The sequence below is a fragment of the Heterocephalus glaber genome, unplaced genomic scaffold (genome assembly GCF_053883595.1).
Source record: "Heterocephalus glaber isolate CG9 unplaced genomic scaffold, H.glaber_assembly_v1.0 deba00000122, whole genome shotgun sequence".
In the NCBI taxonomy this organism is placed as follows: Eukaryota; Metazoa; Chordata; class Mammalia; order Rodentia; family Bathyergidae; genus Heterocephalus; species Heterocephalus glaber.
The window spans coordinates 77,331,735-77,356,121 of NW_028258138.1; the positions used below are offsets into that span (position 1 = coordinate 77,331,735).

The 24,387-nt window shown below is 43.2% G+C and overlaps 2 pseudogenes; both read right to left on the reverse strand.

Annotated features, from left to right (window-relative positions):
- Positions 1–3,164: 3,164 nt before the first annotated feature.
- LOC147830502 (protein S100-A10 pseudogene) lies at positions 3,165–4,116 on the reverse strand (annotated as a pseudogene).
- A 3,455-nt stretch (positions 4,117–7,571) lies between these two features.
- Positions 7,572–21,674, reverse strand: LOC101725191 (solute carrier family 22 member 13-like; annotated as a pseudogene).
- Positions 21,675–24,387: the final 2,713 nt, after the last annotated feature.

A 24,387-nucleotide genomic window follows, 5' to 3' on the forward strand; every position in this document is an offset into this window, starting at 1 on the left:
AGGTATATATAAAAAGGCAGGTCCATGTATACTCGCTATAAATGAAGAATTGGATATTGAAATTTAAAAGTTATGTAGCAGTACAAAGGACCCAGAAAAGTAAAAAGAAAAAGAAAAAAAAGTGTTGGGAGATATTTAGTACCTAATTTTAAGACTTCTTCTAAAGCTACAGTAATCAAGGCAGTGTTGGTGTAAGGAAAGACATACAGATCATTGGACTAAAACAGAGAATCTAGAAATAGAACCTCACATATATGGTCCACTGAGTTTTGAAAGATTATTTAACATTAACATTTTATAGAATATAAACTCAATTCAAGAGCAGAGGAAAAGATAGTGTTTTCAGCAAATGGCACTAGAACACCTGGTATCTGTACATAAAAAATTAACCTCAACCTTTATTTCCATACATAAAAATAACTTGAAAGGATCTGTGAACCTAAATATGAAAGACTAAAACTACAAAACTTTAAGAAGAAATTATAAGGGAAAATGTTCATGAATTTAGGGTAGGCAAGAACTTCCTAGGATACAAAAAACATGATGTATAAAAGAAAAAATTGATAAATGAGATTCTCTCAAAATTTAGAACTTTAAATGACAGCGTTAAAATGAAAAATAGCCCTTAAACAGACCATATTTACAATACATATAACCTATGACCAGAATATATGAAGAACACTTACAGCTCATTAATAGACAACCCAATTAAAAAGTAGACACAAGATGATAAATAGCCAGTATAGCACAAGGAAAGGTGTCCAATACTAGAATCAGAAAAATACTAATCAGTAAAATAACAAGATTGAATTATACACTCATTAGGGAGATGAAGTTAAAAGTTTTAAAAGGCTTGCCATGACTTTTTCTTTTTGTTGGATTCTCCCCCTTTGCATTTAATTTGTCATGCCCAATGGATTCATTCTGCTGGGCTTCCTGGGGTTGTGATCCTCGTTGTCTTTTCCTAGGGTATTGTCTAAAATTTTTTGGAGTGTTGGTTTGGTATTCATGAAGTTCCTAAGGTGCTCTTTATCATGAAAGTATCTTATTTCTTCATCAATTTTGACAGATAGCTTTGCAGGATACGTCAATCTGGGTTGGAGGCTGTTTTCCTTTAGGGTTTGAAATATGTCACTCCAAGCTCTTCTTGCCTTGAGGGTTTGCATTGAGAAGTCTGCTGTGATACTGATGGACTTTCCTTTGTATGTGATTTGTTTCTTTTCTCTCACTGCTTGTAGAAATTTGTTCTTCTGTGGATTTCTGGAATCCTAACTATTATATGCCTATATGTAGATTTTTTTTTTTGATCAAGGCTAGTTGGAGTCCTATGCTTCACTTATCTGTATGTCAAGTTCTTTTTCCCTCCTTGGGAAGTTTTCTGCCATCACTTCTGTGAACAATTTTTTTATGTCATCTGCACTGTCTCCTGTTTCTTCATTGACTCCAATCAGTCTTATGTTATTCTTCTTTGCATCGTCTAGCAGCTGCTGGATTGATTTCTTGTGGTCCCTTACAATTTTAAAGCAATTTTTCTTTTCCTCCTCACTAATTGCAATCTTATCTTCTATATCTGAAATTCTGTCCTCACATTGATTCATTCTGCTCTGTAGACTTTCAATGGAGTTTTTAATCTGCTGGAAATCTATTTGTATCTGTTTTATGGATTCCATTTGTTTCCTATGTTGGGATTCCACCGTGTTCCTCAGCTCCTCTATTTTTTAAATCTGTATCCTCTCTAGATTTATTAATCATGTCTTGGACTATGGGCACAATCTCTGCTGTTATCTGAGAAATTATTTCTAATTTCATTTTTTCCAGATCCTCTTTTGTTGCCAGTTCAGAGAGTCCAGGTGGTTGAGTACCAGCTTGTTCCATCTCATTTCCCTTTGGGGTTGCTGTAGGTGAACTGGAAGTCTGTTTTTGAGGCTTGTTTATGTGTCTCCTCATTTCCATGGGGGGAGAGCGGGTGTGTGGTGCTGGTGCCCACACGGCTCACCTCCTCTGCCCTGGGAGCAGTGGAATGGTAGCTCGGGAGCCTCCTCCTGGGCCCTGGGATTGGCTCAGCTCCTATGCCCTGGGAGTCATAGAATGGCGGCCCAGGAGCCTCCTCTTGGGTGCTCTATACCATTGTTATTCTCTAACTATTTTTGTTTGAAAACTTATTTTTTCATAGAACTGTTTTTATATTCTTTATTAATTTGTGCTTGTATTGCATTAAAATAAAAAAAGAAAAATATAATCTGGCCATATATCTATAGTTTGGTTTCTGGATTTTCTATTCAATTCCATTAGTACAGTGTCTAATATCACACTGCCTTGTTCATACTTACTTTATATGAAGATTTAAAGTCAAGGAGTGTAAGTTTTGCAAACTTTCACTTTTTCAAAATTATTTTGGGAACTCTAGATTCTTTGCATTTCTTGGTAAGTTTTAGAATCAATTATCAATTTCTAAAAGAAATTCTTCTGGGACTTTCATAGGAATTCACTGAGTCTATTAAATAATATGGAGAGAATGTTGGTTTCCCATTTATGAATATGGTGTACTTCTCCATGTTTATGATTTCATTAATTTCTGTGAGGAATATTTGATAGTTTTGTTAAGTCTTGTGTATCTTTTTTCTCAAATATAACAGATATATTTAATATTTTTGGTACTTGGGATCTATTTAATATTTTTGATGTCATTGTTAATAACAATTTTTTTAAAGTTTAATTTTTGGTTGATATATAAAAATCCAATTATTATCACCTTTAACACTGTATCTTCTGTGCAACCACTGTGGAAATCAGTATGGGGATATCTCAAAGAACTAGGACTGGAAGACCCATTTGACCTAGCTATTCTGCTGCTGGGTATCTTCCCCCAAAATTAAAAGAATCATACCACAGTGATATATGTGCACCCATGTTCATAGCAGCACAATTTGTAATAGCTAAAACTTGGAAACAGCCCAAATGCCCATCAACTGGAGACTGGCTAAAGAAAATGTGTTTTTTTAAAAAAAATAAAATGGAGTACTACTTAGCTATAAAAATGAGAAATTAGAGACATTTATAGCTAAATGGATGCACATTGAGGAGATACTCTTTTTTTTTTTTTTTTTTTTTTTACAGAACTGAAAAAAAGACTTTATTCATTGAGGGCAAGAGGATGCAAACAATATAAAAATCAAAAGCTAGCATTTAACTAACTTTCCTTTCTCTGCTTGTCCAATGAGAGTTGGATGTTATTTGTACATTTTCCAAGGGTCCTGATTGTAGGGAGCGGTGTCAGCCCAAGAAGCTCCATTTTAAATTTATCCTCCGTTGTAAATAGTTAGGAGATTATATTATGGGGAACCGTGCCCTTGCCAACTCCGATGCTTACTTTCAGAGACTGCCTTAGAAACAAGATGACCGCTCTGTAACCTCAAGAAACAAAGTAGCCCTTGAGGGCGGGGAATGTTCAGAAAACTGGTAAACAAGGAAGCAGGTGTTTTTTGCATAAAGGTCATGATTAATGACCTAACTCACTGAGTGTATAAAAGAGAGGTGTAAATAAACTTGCTTGCTCGGTCATGGGAGCCCTCCTGACTCTGTCTCTTCTCTTGATTTTTCTCAGTCCTCCTTTCGCCCATTCAGGAACCTTTCGACTGGTTACGGCTGGTCCGTCACACCTAATCTGCTCATGAAATCTTTATACACAGGGAAACTGAGGGGCAGACTCTGTAAGTGGCCCTTTGGGAGAACTCTCATCTGGGTGGGAATAAATGTTCAATTCTGCCTACTTTCCCTTCTGCTTCATGTGCACTACAAAATAATTATTGCATGAAATGGTGAGACCTGCAATTAATGAAAAGAAGCTCTGGAAGCCCACTTTGCCGTCTCGACACTGGTCCAGGTCTTTCATGATTTTGTCCACAGCCAGAGGATATTTTTGATTTTCCAAAGTCCCAGGGAACTCCTTTTCCATGAGTACTCGCAGGTCCTCCTTCGTTAAGTAGCCTTTGTCCCCGGCAAATTTGTGAAATGTAAACATCATGGTTTCCATGGCGTGTTTCATTTGGGATGGCATTTTGGTGAAGTCTGTGGAAACCGGGGCTCTTGGGCTGTGGGCAGTGGGCAGGAGGCTTGAAGCGATACTCTTAAGTGAAATAAATAGGACACACATGTGTAAATACCAAATAGTTTCTCTAGTGTGAGAAACTGAAAGTGTAAATAAGGACTAAAAGGTATAATAAATAATGTGAAATAGGAAGAAAAGGGGCAAAGGGGAAGAGGAAGTGGGAGAGGTAAGGGAAAGGAAAGGGGAATGGAATTAATATGAGAAAATGGAAAAATGGAAACAAAGTCTTTGTAAATAGGGAGGGATGGAGAGGTTGAAGGGAGGGCAGGGGAAGAGGGAAAAATAAGAACCAAGAGAGATTATGAAAAGGTGCAAATTTCCAATGATGAATGTCATTATATTGTATACCTAAAATGTATCAATGATTAAAATGAATAATTGATAATGTGAAATAGGTTGAAAAGGTCCAGAGGGGTAGGAGAAATGGGAGGGGCAGGGGAAAGGAAAGAAGGGAAAGGAAAAATTATGAGAAATGGAAAAAATGGAAAAAAAGTCTTTGTAAATAGGGAAGGGTAGAGGGGTGAGGGAAGGGCAGGGGAATGGGGAAAAAATAAGAACTAAGATACATCATGTAAAGGTACAAGTTCCCAATGAGAAATGTCAATGTATTGTATACCTAAAATGTAACAAAAGTATTAAAAAAGCAACATTTTATCCTGTAACCTCTCAAAACTCACTAGTTCCTGGCTTGTTGAGGGAGCTTTTTTAAAAATAAACTTTTTAGAATTTTCTAAAAATACTTGTTTTTGCCTGTGGGCAAATACAATTCTTTCCAAACTGTGTGCTTCTTTCTTTTTCTTGCCATGTTGCACTGGCTTGAATCTCTAGTTTAATACTGAATGTAATTAATAAGAGCAGATGTCCTTGCCTCTCTTCTGATCTTAGAAAGTATTTAGTTTGCCACCATTTAGTATGTTGATTTTAGGTGTGGATTTTTATAGATCACCTTTAACAAACTGATAAAGTTCCCTTACATTGCTAGTTTGCTTAGGATTTCTATCATTAATGATAGTCGCATTCTGTCAAGTGCCACTTTTACTTTTCAATTTTTTACAACAATGATATGTTTTCATTATTTTTTTGTTTTTAGCCTATAAATATGGTAAGTTAGGTTTCAGATGTAAAACTAACTTCACCTTCTTGAGATAAACTCCCCTTGTTTGTAATCTTTTATACACTATTGTGATTTATTAAATTTTTTCTGTTTGTACTAATGTTCATGAAAGATAATGGTCTTAGTTTTTTGTTATTTTTTTCTTGTAATGTCTTTTTCTGGTTTTGCTATCAGGTTAATGGTGACCTCACCAAATTTTTGGGAAATTATCCCTCCTTTCCAGTTTTCTGGGATTTGTGTAGAATTTTGTATTGTCTCTCTTATGTCATAGAATTTATCCACTGGTGATGTCATTTGGGCTTACAGCTTTCATCATGGGAAGGATTTTTACTACAAATCTAAGACATTCACTAAATATAGGGCTCTTTAGGGCATACAGTAAAACCTTGAATTATGGGTAACTTGTTCTGTGAGTGTTCCATAAGATAAGCAAATATTTCTAATAAAATTTAACTTGATAAGCAAACAATATCTTGCAAAATGAGTAGTGCATGCTGCCAAATGTCACTTGATCACAACTGAGCCAATGCTTCTCTTTCTTTTGCTGAGGTGAGTGATCACCTCCTAACAGCTGCCAAGATCTCAACTGCCAAGGAGGAGAAGAAAAGGGTAGAGGAGTCCTTCAGTTCAAATGAGATTATGTAGATATATGAAATGTGGCAAATAGTGCAACACTTTGTAGAACTGCACCACTCAAAAAATGCTGAAGCAGTGTAAGTGATGAATCTGTTTAATGATGATGTACACATTTCTGTGAAATCCTAAAAAGGAGGCAAAAGCAAGAGTCATTGGATAGGTTCCTTGTTGGAGTTGGATGAAAAGATAAAGGTTCTATTGAGCCAACAGATAGCAGTGATTCTGTGATAGTGAAAGTTGGCCTAAACAATAACCCTTCACTCTCTTGTCTCCCTCACAATGAAGATTTTCAAAAGTACAGGTTAATTTGTTTATTTTTTCATATTTTATATTTGCTTTATTATTTTATATTATATTAAAGTATTGTAATCATTTTCATATGCATGTTTTTGAGTTGTGGAATAAATTGTCTGAGTTTCCATTATTTCTTATGGAGAAATTTGCTTTGATATACAAGGACCTTGGATTACAAACATGTTTCCAGAATGAATTATGCTCACAAAGTAAGGTTTTACTGTGAATTTATTTTTGAGCAAGATTTGGTAATTTGTCTTCAAAGGAATTTTCCATTTCATCTAAGTTGTTGATTAAATAGTATAGAAGTATGGAATTGAATAGAGGAACAGAACCAATCTCCTCCCTTTCCCTGTGCTGGTCTCTGAGCCACACTCAAGTTAGGCATAAGCTAAGTGTGGGTCAGAGGGTGAGGGATCTTCAAAGTGAATGCAGGATTGGAACTGTGAGGTTGACTAGACCATCTTCTCTCAGATGAAAGGACTCGTGGTCCTAAATCTAGGCAGAGAAGGTATGATAAAGTCCCTACAAGGAACCACCTCATTATCGTCTTGCACAGCTTTCTCCATCTGTCTGAGTACAATGCACAACTCCAGACTTTGTTTCCTCTCTGCTTGCCCACACCATTTGGGAAGGCCCTACCTAGTACTCTGTTCTGGGCTTTCATCTTTTGAGGGAAGGGGTATTCCATATTGAGAGGATCAGGGAAACCATACTCCCCAAAAAGGCAAGAGACAAACAAAGCCAAAGTTAAAACCAAGACAATAATATAGGCTATTGGAGTGAAGCTCCAGGGACAAGAGAGATGATGGGGTCAGGGAGGGAGGATCTGTCCCAAACACACCTGGATTGGGCTCAGCAGTGTTGGCTGGGGCTGGGGCTGGGGCCAGGTCATGGTGTTCTCTTTGCATTGTTCATGATGGGTTTTCCATTGCATCCTCAAGGGTGTCTGGTCATATCCAGAGAAGGAGGAGAGAGCTTCCTGCTAGTGATGATCTGGCTTAGAAGTGTGAGATGTTCACAGTGGTCACCATTGGGCTGGAAGATTTTCCCGAGGTTTCCTCTACTTTTTCTGGGGTCTCTGTGTCCATGCTCCTGAAGAGAGTGAAAAACTATAACTGACTTCCAGGAATTGGTCCCATGGCCATGATCCTTACCACCCCCACCACCAAATAGGGGGCTTCTGACTGAAAGCCAGAGGTTGTCTATGGTTCTAAGGGATCCATATTGGCCTCTAAGCAACAAGACACTAAAGTGAGGTAGAGACCTGGGCCTTTGGAAAAGGAGCCACCCACTTGGGCATCAGAACAAGCAAGCTGATCACCCCTGGATGGGGCTAGTGGTCCAGGTCCTGGATTGTGTCCTTCAGGCTCTGGCCACATGTCTCTAGCAGCAGGACACACAGTGCCCCTGCCATGATGGGGATGCTGCTGAAGATGAGCATAGGGATGGCTACAAGGTAGTCATCCAGCAGGAGAACAAGTGGAGTGAGCATGCCTGTGATCCTTGAGAAAATGCTCACCAGCCTCATTGCCTGGGGACAGCCAGCACAGAAAGAGCAGATATGGCCTTGGTCCAGGACACAGATTCACCCAGAGACCCCAACTGAGGCTCCCAAAGGCCTGAAGGATCTCCAGTCCCCATGGGCCACCCAGAGCTCCTGGCTTCTGCTCCTTTACGCTTCTCCAGGCCTCTGCCTGCTATACTCCTGCTCAGCTGTCACATCTCAGACTAAGGCTGCAACTACCATCTTCCCTCTTCCCACCTGAGTGTTTCTTCTTCGGGCCATTCAGTTTTTAGACATACCCCAAATTCCTTCCCAACAAGGCCAGGGTATAGTGAACTTTTATATCCATCCTCCAACTGCTTAAGGAAAACTTGGGGGTTGCATTAGATTTCTCATTGCCCTGGCACTAGAGTGATGATGAGGGCAGCATAGTGATGATCAAAATCCAGGTACCAGGGTCAGAGGAGGAATAACTCTAGCAGCTTCTCTTACCTGACAATGGTGGGGAAGAGCTCAGCAGTGTACATGTAGGAGATGGTAAAGCTGGCAGCCATGGAAAACTTTCCCACCACAGCCAGCACAGTGACCACCATGGGCTGATCTGGTGGAGGATGCAGGTCAGCCACACAGAGAGTAGATGACCCACTTCCCTGTGCACCTAAGCCCCTCACCCTTATTGCATCCAAACCTTGGGGGACACTTAGTCCTGACATGGGAGCAATGCCTATTGGGCTTGTCCCTGGCTGAGGCAGGTGTGGATGCATGGTAAACAGCCAGCCTGATACCTGAAGGGATGAAGATGGTGATAATACACATGAGGCTACCCAGACTCAGAGTCCCAGACTGGCTCCACTTGCAGCCCAACCTCTCCATCATGAAGATGCTGGAAAGGCAATCAATCACTTCTACTGCTCCAAATATCAGCTGTGTCAAGTAGATGTCCAACCAAATTCCCCCACTTGGAAGCTTAAGCCACAGTACCCCAGACTGTCTGCAAATGTACAGAGGGTCCAAGGGCCATGTCACTGCTGGGTGTTCAACACCATTACACCCAGAGAAAGAGGCTGCCTTGGTCAGTGTCACACCAGGAGACACTGGCACTGCTGTGGAGAGAACACTGCAGTCTGAGAACTACTATCTCACCATAGCACTTAGATATACAAGAGAAGGGGAAACCCTGTGGCTTGTCCATGGGGATGGCCATGGGTCCAGGCCACTCACCAGACACAGATGAGAATCAGAGTCACCTTTCGGAGAGAGGAGTATTTGAAAAGATCTAAGGGGCTGCCTGAAGGCTCTGTCTCCTCTGGGACCAGCTGGAATGAGATGTAAAGTGAAGGGACCAAGGAAGATCTGGGTGGGGCAGCTAAGGGACAGGGCTGGGCCTGGGCCTGCTGCAGGTACCTGGCACAGGAGCTCTACAGAGAGCTTGTACCTGTTGACCAAGGCTGCCTTCTGGAGCAATTGTTTGGCCTTCTCCATCTTGCCCTGGATGAGGAGCCACTGTACAGATTCTGGCAGAAGCCTGCAGGTCAGGAATGGCTGTGTCCTTGGGTCCAGAATCCTGTAGAGCCTTCTCAGCCATTTCAGGGAACACTGAATCCTACACCCAGCCCTCCCAAGCTTCGGGACTCACAGCAGCCTCTGACCACCCAGGAGTTGATCATGAAGGTGAGGGTTGCACCCCATTGTCATGGCAGAGCTGAGCAAGCACCACCTGCTCCTGGGAAGCATCTCCTCACCATAAATAGAAGAAGAGCAGGAAGGTAGGAGCAGAGCCAGAGATCTGAAAGAATCTCCAGTTTTGGACACCATAGGCCAGTCCAGCTAGAATCATCTGCCCAAGGGATGAGTCATCACAGCCAAAGGATGAGTCCTCAATGAGGGCCCTACCCACTCTGAAACTGTGGGAATAGAGAGGCTGAGGCTGGGTCATGCCTGCCCACCACTCTCTGTTGTCCCATAGATGCCATCATGGTAGATCTGGGGCCTCGTTTTAGCACAAGAAGCTGGAAGGACTTTATGTGCAAGTTCCTGACTAGATCCTCATCCGAAGTTTGGAAGCTATAAGCAGACCAGGCCCTAGGGTCCCACTCTGGAACTGAACGCTCCACATCCAGATACTCACTCAGGGCAACAGTGCTTAACAAACATCCTGTATTGGCAGTAGCCATGGCAAAGCGCAGAGTTGTGTAGAGCTCAAAGCTGGGCACAAAGCCCATGCCCAGGCCCATGACGGCAATCAGGAGCAGCTGCAGCAGGATACAGGCTCTTCGGCCAATCCTGAGGTAACAAAGGGGAAGGTGTGTGCAAGGAGAGGTGCTCCTGGGGAAGAAGCCAGGGAGACCCAGGTGGGCCTGCTCTGGGATCTCCGTCCTGTAAGAGACATGGCCCCTCCCTGGGAGTCCCATTTGAGGTGGGGGAACAGGGCCTTCACAGGGGAAGCAGGAAGAACAGGGGACATGAGCAATGTGGGCCTGCACCAAGCATGTGGTAGGTAAGCAGCAAGCTGGTCAATATCCATTCCAGTCACTTAGGGGCCCAAAGATGATGGCCCCAGCAAGGAGTCCAGCCATGAACACTGACTGCAAGGTCTCTTTCAGGTGCTTTTGATCACAAACCAGGTTGAACTGAGACAGACAGAGGCAGATGTGAGTCTAGGAGCCCTGCAGGCAAGTCCTTCACCACCTATTTGGGCCCATGGTTCCCAAACTCTCTGCCATGGTCTCCAAGTTCCATAGCAAACTCATTGGACCCAGCAACATAAGTATGTGCAGCAATGTTCAACCTCTCTCTGGTATCACATGATCTGCTAGTCCAGAGTAGATGACAGATCAACACGGGGTCACACTGCTTTCATGCCAGTGATGTCAGTCTATGTGAAGTCCTGTTCTTGGCAGGTGCTGTGAGAAAAAGCAACACTGTGCATGAGAGTTGATGTGGAAGGGAAAGTATGGGTGGCAGTGTTCTAGGACTGAGAAGGTGTGTGTGCTCAGGCTAGATATGCATTCTACTAGGAAGACACTGCATATATTGTTTGGAAAACTACTACTGAGAGGTGTTGTTTAAACTTAACTACTTGACACATAGAACGGTTCACCATTTTCTCATAACAGTGTAACACTGTTGACAAGCTAAGGATGTAATATTTGGAAACTCTGACAGACTAGTAATGGCAGTTTCTGCACTTAAAGGCCCTCTTCCCACAGATCAGGCTCCCTGGGAACCACTTAGGACTCCCCAGTCTGTCACTGGGCTGCAAAATCTCCAATGGCCACTACACAAGTGAGTCCGAATCCAAACGAGCATCCAAACAAACCTTCAGGTTGGAACAGAGGTACATACAAATGTAGGAAGAGACAGACAGACAGAGACACAGAAAGCGACAGCGTGTACATCTGGGCAAATCATGCCAACACTCCTGGAGACTCAGTCTGCCTGGCCAACAGACTGGGAAACCAAGTGGACACAATTTGCAGGTTGATGTAGCCCTGCACACTTCAACACTGTGTGCACATATAATACACATGCTGACCCCATGCTGCTGGGCCATGGGCCCTCAGAAGATTTTGCACCCCATGCACACAGCCCCAGCTTGTGCCCACAAGGTGCGAGGGAGCCAGTCACATGACCTCTCCTTCCAATTCACCACCCGGTGGACACTGCTGTATGCAGGGCTGTGTGCTGAACACTTGACATGCACCATTTTCTGTAATTCTCACCACTGTTGTTGCTGTTGTAGTTTCGTGAGGTACACAGCTAAAGCTCACTCCTACCATGGGATGGCAGCCACTGGAGGTGAAACATCTCTGCCCTACCCAGGGAATGAAACTCACCAAAGGCTAAGAGAATGTTTAGGTGAATAAAGGAACTCAAGCCTACACCCAGCTATCTAGTCAATCAGCATCAGTTCAATGACATGGGGGAAGGAATTACCAACCCAGGACTCACCACTGAACTCATACTTGCATTCTCAAACACAATTTTTAAGGACTTTTATATGTATCAAATAGTTAACTGCCCCTGGGAATGAAGCAAGGCTGGACAGAAGACTTGACTGTTCTTCCATCCAGTTTAACATGGTTTGGTTTTTATCTTGGAGTTACAGAATACCCTTGTAATAAGATATCACATAATGTAAATAAAAATAAAGGTCAGCTTCTACTAAACTTGAATCAGAATTTAGCAGCTTAGTGTAATGCAGAGATTTTAACTGACTTGTGTCCTGTTTTGCTACACAGTGCTGCCTGATGCAATTATAGGGATTCATCCATGTAATGGCCTTATCCATGGCAGTCTTCAATACTGGCATCCATCGTCAATATCAGCATTCACTACCTGCCTGTAGCTCCTACCCTGTATATCATGAACTCCTCATTCTATCCCCATGAACACTAATAATCCATTGAGTAGCAGCACTGGCTGAGGCTTGGAGATGTGTCAGGTTGCCCCAGCTCAAGGGGTACTGTCATCTTGCAGATGGCACCAAGGTGAAGACAGCTCTAAATAGGGACATCTGTCATCACTGTCCCCAGCCATGACACTTATAGTGGATGGTTTGGTCCAGGGCCTCCCATAGAGGCCTGAAGAATTCCACTCTCACTTCTTGGGGCACATGCTACATATTACAGAGTATACATTACTCGCCTCTACTCCAACACTTTCAATGGGTCCCTTTGGTTTCTAGGACACTGGTCTCAGCACTGCATCTAAGAACCCTTAAAAAGCTGGCTCTTTTCACAACTTCTGTTCTATCAGGATTTCTCAAATATGCCAGGTATTTTTATGCCTCCAGATTCTAACAATGGCTATTCTGGGGTTCTCCCCCTCTCATTCTGACCTTTTCTTCAGTCCTAGGACAGATTGCTCTGTTGCTGCCACTCATTGAAAGTCTATTTCCCTTGCTATTCAGGGGTCCATAAGGATAGGACTGAGAAGCACATTTTCCTTTGATCAAGGGTGGGCACCCAGGAAATGTGGCACCAGTAGGTTGAGAGCAGAAGCAGAGGTGTAAGGGAGCTGTGCCTTGGAACAGAGCTTGGTATTATCATTGGCATAGGACTGAGAATACCCAAGATATGCATTCCTTTGCCATAGTCCTGGAGGGTGGAGCTGGAGGGAGTGTTAGAGGGTAGGTAAGAGTTCCATGCCCCACACCAGGCAGCCAAGACTAGTTTGCTGACTGAAGATAAATCAAGCCAGACCTGCCCTGAGGGCTGTGAACACCCTGGTGGAGAAACTGAGGTCAACATCAAGTGTGAAATTTTTGAAGTGATTACAACACGATTTCAGCAATGCAGACAAATTGTATTTCTGCAAACAGCAATGGCCCTGGTAAAACCTGTCCCTGACACCCAACACAGAAAACAAATCTCCATCTGTTCATGTACTATTCTTAATACCTCTGTGGTCACAGGACTGGGGGAGAGCCATGAAAGTGGGTGGGATAATCCTCCTTTCTAGGAGCCGCTACATATGTGACTCTTATTGGAAGGAAAATTTTTTTGCCATTTGCAGATTTATTTCTAATATCTTTCACTAATAAATGAAAAAGAGCATCACACCTTTTGAAATATACCTGATGCATTGAGTTCATCTTTTAAAACAATTGCTTCTTGTGGGTTACTTGTCTTACATGCTTAGTGCACATTTCCAGCCTAATAGTATATGAGTTGATGCTGCTGGGACCCCACTGAGGGCCTGAGGGAGAGGAAGGATGAGGGGTGGAGCTTGATAATAGATCTACAGGGCAACTCCATCCTGTTTCAGGCCCGGAGGATGCAGGCTGCTGAACTAAGGAGCTGGCAGGGGTGAGGTGAGAAGAAGCCCTGCCAACTTGGGACCCAGCAGTCGGCTTCCACAGGAGAAGCCCTACTGCAGCCAGCTAGGACTGTGGAATGTCTTAGAAATCATGGAAAGAGTCTAACACAGACCCGTTACAGAAGGATTTGATCAGCTTACTTTGATTACAGCTTCTAATTTTTAAAAATATTTAGTAAAATTTTCCCTATTTCCTATACCCTAATTCTCATGGATTTACTGGTGTTGAAGGAACAGTTTCTTTTGTGTAAATTTTTTGTGTATACATTCATTTCAGCTGTATGAAACAGCTACTAGGCACAGAGGTCACACCTACAAATCCAGATCTCTGGGTGCCTGAGGCAGGAGGATCCCGAGACTGAGCTCAGTCTGGGAAAGTTAGTGAGACCCTTTCTCACAATAAAAAATGAGATGAGGATGAGGCTCAGTGTGAAAGGCCTGGGTTCACTCCTCAACACCACACACACACACACACACACACACACGAATAGGAGAAAGAAAGATTTATTAAACATTCAAAAAAGAAAGGTCTCAAATACTTGAAAATGACCTATCTAGTTCTTGCACACCTTCCTTGCCCTATTCCACACCCTAGGTTGCCTATTTCTCCCACACACCACCTGCTTTATGCTCTCAGGACTTTCTTTAGCTGTTCTCTGTCTACAAAGGACTTCCCTCTTCTCCATCAACATTTTTTTGAGTGTCTTCCTGTCCAGCTCCAATTCCACCCCCTTCAGGAAGTTGCCTGCTTATTCCCTCCACAGAGGCAGCAAACTCTAGGCCTCAGAGCCCACCCAGGCTTTATTTCTAAACAAGAAGCCCAGATGTTCCTGAGCAGTGGGGTCCTCAGATACAGGCAACAGGGTGCCCCCTCCTCCATCTGTTCACACTCCTCAGTGGGCTTTGGCAGATGGAATTGTAGGAGCAGTCGAGGACAGGCTGGGAACAATGGCTTTAGGAAGGCTTTAAAACAGTGTGGAAATTTCTGTGGGCCCGAGGATGATGACATTTAGTCAGGTGGACAAGAAGTTATAAGCACACGTGGCCATCACAATGATTGAGGGCTAGCAAAGCCAGGAACCTACCATGAGGTGATACTGGGTGATCACTCCAGTTCTAGTAAGGGTTGGGCTAGAGTAAGCTTGGCTACATTCAGAGACTGGGAGGGTCCCTGGGTTACCTAGCTCTCCTGTCTAGTGGGTGGGGAAAGGTGAAAAGGAGGAGGAACACAGACAGGGCACCCAAGGTTCTGAAGCTTTATGGTCACATATTAAAAAGTGAATATTTAGCCATGTGTGCTAGTGCACACCTATCATCCCACCTATTGAGGAGGCTGAGGCAGGAGGACTACAAGTTGAAGGCCAGCCTGGGCAATTTAGAAGACCCTATTGCAAAATAAAAAAATGAAAAGGGGCTCCCATCACTGATGTGCTATCAAACAATCAGCAGCCTCCTTCTCAACCTCCTTGTTTTCCCACACCCCTCATACCTGCCTCCCTTCCCAAGCGGCTGTCTTCCACAGGCATTCCAACTGAGGAAAAGTAATCATATGGTTGTCCACTGCTCAGAACCCACATTCTTCCACACCTTTGGCAATGCAAATAAAGTTTAGAGCCTGCCTCCTGCTGGCATGGAGGCACATCTACATATAAGATTTAATGGAGAAATGACAGGAAGCCCCTTACTACTGTCTAAGGGATGCTGATGATTACCATACAAAAACTAGTGATGGTGTCTAAGAAGACACTTGCTTCCAGTGGTGTTGTAATTGGGCACACAGAATATAGAGAAGCAATTCAGCTACAAGGTGAGCAGTTCAAGAACAGAGGCACTTCCTAGCAGAGTCTGAACTGGCTAAGGATGATCAGCTGAAGTTTCCTGTTTTTTTTAGTGCTTGTGGCTCCCTGAAACTTAAATGAAGATTTTTTCACACTAAGTTGAATTCTTCTCTTACTTGACACAGGTTTTAAAGCTCCGAAGCTCATATGTGACCATTTCAGGTCCACTTTTATCTTGGAAAGTGTAATTGCTGCATGTGACAGAAAAGAGCTATGCTACCTGGACTGAAAAAAGCTATGCCACCTGGCCTTAAAAGCCCTTGTTTTAATACAGGCCAAGAACTAGACACCTGACAGTATCTAGCTTGAAACAAAGCATTGATGTGAGGTTTCAGCCAATCCCAGAGCTCAAGATCACTGATGACTATGTCTGACCAGGAACTCCTGGTCTCCCCCTGCAGAGTCCCTTGCCAAAGAAAGTCACCATGTAGACACCCTCAGTGAAATCAGGAAATGATAAGCAAAGGCAGCAAAAGCAGCTACGACTAAAGGAGCCTTTGGTAGCGCAAAGAGCCCCTGGCATCTACCCTGACTAGCCCAGCAGAACTCAGGGAGGTGAAGTCTGGCTAGCCTCTCAAGTCTCTTCTTGACTAGACATCCTAGCTAAATAAGGGGTGGCAAACAACAGAAAGTGAGGCAGCCCAATATCAGTTAAATTTTCACAAAGGAACAAATACCAAACTGGTGCTTTCCATCATGTAGCTAGCTACAGAGCTTACAACAGCTGTCCAATGCCACATGAATCAACAAATTAGTTTTGGTTTGTGTTTTCTCTCCTAGCTTTAATGTCATATAATGTACTTAAATCATTCTTTAAATAAAACTTGTTTTCAGAAAAAAATTTCGCATTAATAATAATTTTAAGGGTGATGGGCTACTGATATAGCTCAGTGTGAGGCCCATGGTTCAATTTCTAGTACTGCCAAATAAATATATACATACATGTTTGACTTCAGTTAAAGTATTGTATTTGAAAGCTTTCAAAAAGTCAATCTTTTTCAAAAATTAGAGTGGGAAAAAAGAATGTTTAGCACTGGACTCCAAATTTGCATCTATACAGATGGTGAGAGATGTATCGGTCTGTTCCCTATCTGTGCTGTCTCCCAAACTGGGCATTAGGTGTTGAGCATGGCAGCTCCATGATGAACAAACACACCATGATGTCCTGGCCAAGTCATCCCGCGCTCCATTCTCAATCCTGCCATCTCAGGAGCAGTAACAGCATCGTTAGGTGTTTCTATTTTGAGGTGGCTGGAGGAGGAATGTTTTTGCCTACCTGCCTGTGTCTCTCTTAAGGAAATGAGGCCTAGAAGAGCCAGTACCTGCCGGGGATTTAGCTCAGTGGCACTGTGCCTGCCTCACAAGTGCAAGGTCCTGAGTTTGATCCCCAGAACTAACAAAAAAAAAAAAGAGCCAGTGCCTAGTCGTTCTCAGGACAGGTCCTAGAGTCATGAGTGCTTTCCAGCATCCCAGAGGCAGAAGACAGGCAGAGACTTAGAAAGGAGCAGGACAGTAGGAAGTCCATGTCCGGGAGTACGAAGATGTGTGGACATGGAACAAGGCAGCATGAGAGAGAGACTAAGAACTGCAGGAGAAGATAGGTGACCAGGCAGACACAAGGACAGACTCAAGGACATAGGAAAATGGACCAATGGGATGTTGGGTAGAGAGAAAAGGTGTGGGGAGAAAACAGAGGGGGATAGGAACAAAGGCAGGCAATCCAGCAGACAGACAGAGGGACAAGCACAGACAGAGACAAAAGAATGGGTGAAAATGAACAGACTCACGGGCAGGCAGACCAGACAGAGAACATGAGAGAGAGGTAGAAAGGCCAATGAGCAGGGGACAAAGAGAAAAATAGCATGAGTGACTACAGGAAAAGCAGCCATAACAAGGGTCAGAGCTTCAGGAATTGAAAGAGAAACAGAGCAACAACTGGCAACAGGTCAGGCAGAGGAAGCAACAGAACCAAATAAGGGGACAGACAGAACAAAGGCCAGCCTCACCTCATTCAGTAAGGATGGGCGCCTGTCCTCAGGATAGTCCCAGCCAGCCTCACAAGGCTGTGTCTCGTTGAAGCAGTGGCTGAGGATGTCCCCCTGGCTGGCATTGGCAGGGGGTGGCCAGAACATGAGGCAGGACTCAGGCTGGCCTGCTGCATCCAGAGGGACACTCAGGGCCAGCTGCTCAGGAGCACTCAGGTTCAAAGTGTGGTTCTGGACCCAGTCCACAGAACAGTGGTGGGCCTCATCCGGTTGTGGCAATTTGGGAGTCAAAATGATCTTTCAGAGACAGGAGAGTTGGGTAAAGTAAGAAAAAATGTTTATTGCCAGGCACAGACAGCCTCAGGAAATGAGTCCTTCTAGGCTGACCATGAGTTAAGACAGTTTCTTCTTTTTATAACTTTTTACAGGGCAGCTTGCAGTTACACCCCAGAATGTGGCAAGGGCATGATAAAGCAGCATTAGGTGGCAAGGGTGGCATAAGTTGCGATTACAGAATGTAGCGAGGGTGTGTGGTACAGCAGCATAAGGTACGGGGTACTTAGATAGACACACTTCAAGGCTAACTTCTAATCTCTCTGGGAGCAGGCTGCCCCCACAAGAGGGAGGAGGCCCACTCAGAGTTTCCAAGCAGGGACAATTTCATACAAGTTTCACACGCAAGTTTCAAACAAGGTTTTAGCCCAGAGTTCATTAACAAATATTTTACAATAGTTATGCATTATGTTTGGTAGCTCTTTCTGCCTCAATCCAGGACCATGAAAACCTGGCCAAACATGAAGAAGGACAACAGGAAGTTGGGGACACACAACAGGATCAATAAGTGTACCTGGAAGACACCAAAGTCACCTATTTCAGCCAGAACCTGGGGAAAATGAGCTATGGCTGTTGGTCACCACTCCACAGTCTGAGAAAACCAGTTGGCTCAATCTGGAGCTTTGCTCCCTTGGGTGGTGGTGACAGCTATGTTAATGTTTAATCTAGCCTTGCCCAACTCCTCTTGCCATACTTCAGCTCCCCAGCTATGGTTTGAGAGAGGTGGAGTATGAATAAAGAATAGTCTGCTCTATCTTGTAGCATCTGAGGAGATTTCACTGACAGAGAGATGTAGGCATCACAACAAGAATCAAGAACACCTACTTGAGCCATAAGCTTTAGCAAAAGTTAGTAGCTTACAGGGAGAACATCCTGAACAATTCATATCCAGCACTAATACCTCCTAACACCAGAGAAGCCACATTGTGATCACAATTACAGCACTCTGAGGAACACAGAAGTCTCCTCTGGGAACCACTGGACACTAGTCAGGTTGGGTACAGCAGGAGACCCACACATGCTGAAAACTCAAACAAAGGCACAAATGCCCTTTCTTTTCAGCATCAAAGACAATCCAAGAGTATAGAGCAAGTGCAGAAGAGCCATGAGTTGCATTTGGAGCTCTACTCTAATCAAGAAAGCATTGCCATAGTCCCAAGATAACAAACACAAGCTCCCCATGTAGCTCCTTTGCCTTCCTCAGCAATCTCATGATAACAGAGAACACCGGACAAAGCCTCTTTCTACCACAGCCAGCACATAAGCACACACATGCATGTACACACACTCATATCTGCTTGTGCATGCACAGGGAATGTTTTTTATGTTCCAACTTTTGAACCACTTTAAGAGCTGGGCAGAGGAACAGGAGTGGAGGGAACACAAGGAGGCAAGGATTTGCAGGACAGCCTTGCAAGCAGTTGCCTGTTCTGGCCACCTGGCTGCTGAAGGCAGGGAAGACTGGAGGGAAGGTTGGGGGATGCAGAGGCAAAGCCCTCCACATTGCATAAGGAAAGGACTTGTCTCTCTTCTCTACCCTAAGCTCCCTGATCAGGCTCATTACTGGAGTTGCCACTGGCCCTTCAGGTTCCCTCTTCTCTGTCCCTCTTGGCTTCATTTTGGCATACAACTAAGACCAAATAGGGGAACAACAATAGATTTTTAACCACCAGTATATTTTTAACTGGAAGGCCTGCATCTCTATATCAAAGTGTCAGGAAAATCACCTGCAATCCTCTGTACGTGGGGTGGAATGTGGTGTTTATATGTGGGATAGAGCAAAGGGGACAGGTTGTCCTTAATATCCTATAAAGAGATAAATTTAGAAAAACTAAACTTAGAGTTTATTTGCACAAAGAAACAATAAATCAAGCTGCACCCAAGATCTCCACCCAGAAATGTGGGCTGAAGAATTTATAGACCAAAAATGAAGTTGCATACAGAGTCCAGTTACAGCTAGGTATTTGCACTATTGGACATGTTTTGGACATGCAGCTTGTGACTGGCTGGAAGCTCAGCTACTATGAATGGCTGAGACTTGGTTATTTGCTACAAAAATATGTCTTGTAGGTTGGAAGTTATTTACCATTAAGTTAGGTGACATTTTCCTATGTACAGAGGCAGCTTTTGGACAAATCTACCAGTCCCCTTCAGGAATGGACTAAATGGCATCTCAGAGATCTCCCAAATTTGAGATTAAGTATTCTAGCAAATAAAATCTTGGAGGTAGGATTTCTGATTTGTAGTTTGGCATATAAGGAGTTTATAATAGAGTCCCTTCACTTCTCTGTTTTAAGTAAAAAGCTGAATTTAAAGCCACGCCTCATCTTAGACCTGTCAAAGAAGTGAAGTTACATGGTAAAGCATTGCTGTCAAATGGGAGAGAGACAGGTGGTACACAGATATACACTGGACCTGAGCAAAAATCCACAAAAGAAACCTCCACAGAAAGCAGGGTCAAGCTACCATAATGTGGATTGTAATAAAAAAATTATGGAGGCTCAGTGTGACATCTGAGAGTTAATGATTGCAGGGAAAGGATCCCACATTTCTGTGAATTTTACCTCCAGAGGCTCAAGTGGTTCACACAGTGAGTAGCAGGAAAAAAGTCCCTGAAGTTTTTGTCAGAGGTAGGAGAAAGCTAACCATTGTAAGTAAGTCAGAGGATTCTGTTTTTCTTAATAAGACCTTCCCTCAAGATAAACTGTGACGGACCAGGGATTTAGCTCAGTAGTTCCACCGCCTGCTTCACATAAGCAGAAGAACCCAAGTTCGGTCCCCGGTACCAAAAATAAAAACAAAACAAGATAAACTATGATAGGGGCTGGGGATTTAGCTCAGTGGCACTGTGCCTGCCTCACAAGCACAAGTTTCTGAGTTCAAACCTCAGCACACACACATACAGAAGATAAACTGTGATGGGTAAAATAACTCCCAGCCTCTTAGATGTCAGATGTGCCCCAGTTTGTATCTCCTGAGTACCAACTTTTGAAAACAAAGGAGGTTAAGAGTAAAAAAAAAAAACATGTTTATTGAAGAAAGTTCCTGTGAGACAGGAGGGATCTGAAAGTGAGTCACTGCAGAAGTTCTTTATTCAAGAATACTTTATCCAGCAAAATCTCAACACAGTACAACATGGGTCAAACTACAATCAACTGATAGACTTACAAGTAAAGTTATTTGGCTAATATTGATCCAACAGGGAAACAAAGCACATAACAAGGCTCTATGGCTAGCATCATTAATTTAATTTATCCATAACTTCTAACATAGAAAGAAGGCATTCTTGGAAAGCGATGGGAGGATGGGTCCAGATGTCCAGATGTTCTGGTCATCCACCTATGTGTCTGATGCCAATCTGAACTTACTGGCCTGTGTGGTGCTAATTACAATATAAACTTAAGTTGCTGTTTATCTCTACGGAGGCCTGCAGGTCTGGCTATTGTGTCTCCAACTTGAGGCCTGGCCCTCCTCAGATTCATGTCCAGCCACAATTTTGATATATTTTCATCTTCTGCAGTGTTTCCCTCAATGGCACAATCATTGTCTGACTGCCTATTACTTTCTGTCTAACTTAGCTATCTACAGTATCCCCCCAATCTGAAAAGAAATCCCCAACTGCTATTTGGGGACAATGGGCAGACCTGCTCTGGGTACTTCCAGTTGGAGGGGGTAACAGATATGGTTGGCAGTCAGAGATACTCCTCAGAGAGCCTATCTAGAGGCCCCAGATAGATGCCAGACATTCTTATCTTGGGTAGGTGTACAGCTTTAAGTCTGGAGACAAAGCCAAGTAAATAGTTAAGTATGCATGGTTCACATAATAAGATCAACAAGACTATTATTAATATGGCCAACAAGTGTTTCCACTGGGAAAGCCAGTGATAGCCTCCTACAAAGAGGGTAGGGAGAAGGCCCAGGAAGCTTTGGGTTGTAAGATAGTATTAACCTGTCATCTAATACCTTGAACAACCATTGAGATATTACCAGAAGGATCAGTGATGCTCACCCAACATTCAGCTTTTATGTAATTACACATGTTCACCCTTGTGCTGCTGTTAAAATGTCTAAGGTTACCCAATATTTGAGGACAGCTTGCCTGAATAATCTTACTTCTTCATTTAGAAGAGATCTTAGGTAAGGTATCATTTAGGCTCCCTTGAGTATAGATAGTCAAGACCTCAACATGGGATATGACATCCTCTAATCCCAGGGAAGGGACAAAGACAGCAGCCAAATGATCCTACCGGTGAAACACACTTTTAGACATTGGTGTTGTAGATGGGGTAAGTTTGCAGGTTGATCAAAATTTTTGACACTTCTGCCTTACAGCCACACAATCCAAGCATACATATTCCTATCCACCCAGAGAACAGCCACAGCCACAAATTGGTCCACAGGACCAATGAATGCTGTTGGGAGCGTCTCATCTAATCCCAAGACAATTAAACCAGTTTGTTGCAAACCAGTCCTCATCCTCTAAGGTTATATATGTACATTGCTTGGGAGGTGTCACCCCAAGTGTATAGTAGAGTCAGACTAATGAGAGTAGGAATTATTTCTTTGTTTCCAATATAAGGAGGCCTTTCTACAAAACATCCTGCAGTGGGAGTCAACAATATATATATATTCATTCCATATCTGAAAGTAGCTATGTTGATATCTATGATTGTAGGCTCTTACAATAGGTCCCTTACTCTTCTTTACATGGGTTCTGTAGAGCACATAGAGAGGCTTCAGTGGCATTCTCAGAAAAAATCCAATTATGTTTGGGGTCATAATGAGTGGAGTTTATGGGCCATTCAGTTACTTTGCAATGGTGGGCTATCCTGTGAACTGTTGAGTTTTCTCATGTCTCATGTCATCAACGTTGCCTTATAAATTATTCCAATCATCTCCTTGAAATGGAGACACACACCAAAGGAGTCCTAATGTATCAACAAGGGGAACAGGGCACAAAGCCAGTAAGATTTTGTTGTGATGACTGCATATTCCTGTGCCCACACTAGAAAGAAGTTGGACTCTTCTCTAAGTGGTATGAAAGTAATTAGTGAAAGAGCTAAGGAAAACATCTTAGACTACTCATCTGAAGATGTCATTTTCTTCTTAAACAAGAACCTTAAATCTTCTATGGGTTAACCAGAGTATTCAAGTGGTTGTACACACTCAGGAATGGTCTCTGGCTCTCAGGTTTTGAGTAGAGAATGGTGTATCCAGAAGATGAGGCCTGTGACCTTGACAGATGATGGTGTTTGGTACCAGGTGTTGTAGTGACCAGCAGTATTTTCCAGACACTTATTGTCCCATAGAAGAATTGGCCACAAGACCTGGTGAATGTGAAAGTTTAACATTTATTTTAGGGCAAGAAAGAAGAGAAGAAAAAGAAGAACAAAAGAAGTGCTGAAAGAGAAAAATGCACTGAGGGAAAAAGAAAAGATATGTTCTGCATGCAGCCTCTATGCAGGATGGGCCATTGCAAAAGCAAGAGGGCAGAGTAGTGAAGTCAGTGGGTGCCACCTTTTTATATCATCTTTCTGACATTAGATTCAGCCCATCCCATCAAAACCCCTTTTGATCTTGTGGTAGAAGGTTGGTATCAGTTGCCAGGCTTGGCTTGATCTTATGTCAGAAGATTGGTATCAGGTGCCAGGCTCTGGAGCTGCTGCTCAACAATTTTTTGCAATTGAAAGGTCATGCCCAGTTGCCCCAACCATGTTGCCATGCCCTGCCTCATTTCTCCCTGAGAGACATAACTCCCCGTAATTTTTATGGGTTGCTGAAGTAGTGGAGGTCTCTGTCTTTTTATAGCTACTTTCTGCTGAAAGGGACTGTGGGCCCTGCCTACTGTGGATTATGTGCTCTCTGACTACCTTACGATGATGTAGCTCACTGGCTGAGTTGAGGAAATCCTGTTAGAAAACAATAAGAAAGGAGTTAGTGTCTATATATGGAGAACTGTTGAGCTGTTTAATGGAAGAGAGCTTGGTAAGCCTGTCAGGAACTGTGGAGGCAAACAGGAATATTAGGCTACCAGTATATCTTTATAATGACTCTATTTATCTGTTCTCAAAGCAGAGCTAGAGTTATGCTTTTTGAAGAGGAGCCTTAGATCTCTAGAGGTTCACATGAAGAGTCTTTGTCCTGTGAAAATTTGATCATTTACAATGCAGAGTTTTTATAGCTTGTGATTGTGTCCTTTGAGGAAGGACCTGAATGGCTCCTCAGGAGTTGGGAATGATGCTAAGTTCTTGAGGAGCCATAAGGCTGACCTTCATGCTTCCCTATCAGCTTTTTGATTCCCAGAGAGACTTTAGAGATGCCACTTTGGTGTCCCTTGCAGTGAATGATAGTGACTTGCCTGGGACACAGACTACATCTTGGAGTTGCACCTAGCAAGCCCCTGCCCCTTTTTTTCCAGATTTTTGTATGGGCATGTAGCACCAGAAAGGCATACAGTATTTGAAACATTTGACCTATGAACTGGCATGTCAGAATAGGTGTAAAGAAGCTTTGACTAGGGTTCTCCTCAACCCCAATTTTGGCTATAGATCTAGAGGAGAATGTTCTAAAGAAGGAACCTAAAAGAGTAATTGAATTTGTCCATGACGTTCAGGGTTACCTGAGGTTCCCAGACGTCTGTGGATTGGAGCACTGAAGATTACCTTTAATTCTCTTACTCAGAGCATGAGATGAGGGGTGTGGCCAGCCTAGCCCATCTCTGAGAGAAGGAACAGTCAATCTTCCAGTTCCAT